At 43.4% G+C, this 1,420-nt stretch overlaps 1 protein-coding gene across 9 annotated transcripts in view; it reads right to left on the bottom strand.

Annotated features, from left to right (window-relative positions):
- TCEB1 (transcription elongation factor B (SIII), polypeptide 1 (15kDa, elongin C)) overlaps positions 1-1,420 on the bottom strand; it is a 27,596-nt gene that overhangs the window by 17,390 nt on the left and 8,786 nt on the right. The window lies entirely within an intron of this gene.

Below are 1,420 nucleotides of genomic sequence, written 5' to 3'. Positions count from 1 at the left end.
AAAAAAAAAGCTTGATGGGCTGGGCATGGTGGTTCATGTTTGTAATCCCAGCACTTTGGAAGGACGAGGCAGGCGGATGACCTGAGGTCGGGAGTTTGAGACCAGTCTGACCAACATGGAGAAACCCCGTCTTTACTAAAAATACAAAATTAGCTGGGTGTGGTGGCACATGCCTGTAATCCCAGCTACCTGGGAGGCTGAGGCAGGAGAATTGCTTGAACCTGGGAGGCCGAAGTTGCAGTGAGCCGAGATCGTGCCATGGCACTCCAGCCTGGGTAACAAGAGCAAAACTCCATCTCAAAAACAAAAACAAAAATTAGCTGGGTGTGGGGTGGCGTGCGCCTGTAATCCCAGTTACTCTGGAAGCTGAGACAGGAGAATTGCTTAAGCAACCTCTCGGGGGCAGAGAGTGCAGTGAGCCGAGATTGCGCCACTGCTGTCCAGCCTGGGTGACAGAGCAAGACTGTCTCAAGAAAAAAAGAAAAAAAAAATTATAGGACACAGGCATATCTTATAAAATTAGGATACCTAAAATAGCAGTCTCCCAATTATGTACCCACTACCATAACTGTTAATAATATATGTGAGTGTATGAAACACGTATTCCTGTACAAGATTTCTGGAATTTCGTGTTTCTTAGAACAGATACAGTTGTTTGAAGATGTTAATTATTTGATGTCCTCAAATTTCCTAGCATTAAAGCTAGCTGCTCTCTTAGCATTAAGACTCTGAGTTTCTGTTCTGAGCTCGTTGTTTCAGTTTTGTCTTCAGTGGCAGTGGGTCAAAGAGGGAAGTTCTCTGTTTTTACTAAGAATTCCATCAGGTCATTAAAGTAAACACACTTCTATCTTGAGGGGAGCTCTCAAAAAAAATTAAAATTAAAACACAAAGTAAAAGCATTGATCTCAATTTCCAATCTGTTTCTGATAGCTAATACTTAGTAACAGCTGAACTGTTCTTCCAAATGGTCAAACTTTTAGTAATAAAATGACGACTCATCTAATAATACCCAGTAATCAATGTTATAATATCTCATTAGCAGGGTCTCGATTTCTAGTAACACACTCTCACAAATGCCAGTCCTATGATCTGTCATGTATTGTGGGGCTTAAGGAATTTTGATCAGAAGAAATCTCTGATACTTAAGAACTGTATTTTAGACCAGCCACAAATGACCAATCAGAAATATGACATATGGGCCAGGCGCGGCAGCTCATGCCTGTAATCCCAGCACTTTGGGAGGTCAAGATGGGTGGACCACCTGAGGTCAGGAGCTCGAGACCAGCCTGACCAACATGGTGAAACCCCATCTCCACGAAAAATACAATAATTAGCTGGGTGTAGTAGTGGGTGCCTGTAATCCCAGCTACTCGGGAGGCTGAGGCAGGAGAATGGCTTGAACCCAGGTGGCGGAAGTTGC

This window comes from Colobus angolensis, unplaced genomic scaffold (assembly GCF_000951035.1).
Source record: "Colobus angolensis palliatus isolate OR3802 unplaced genomic scaffold, Cang.pa_1.0 Scaffold16, whole genome shotgun sequence".
NCBI classification, from domain to species: Eukaryota; Metazoa; Chordata; class Mammalia; order Primates; family Cercopithecidae; genus Colobus; species Colobus angolensis.
The sequence above is the reverse complement of the archived record's forward strand: the minus strand, read 5'-3'. Positions and strand labels throughout refer to the sequence as shown.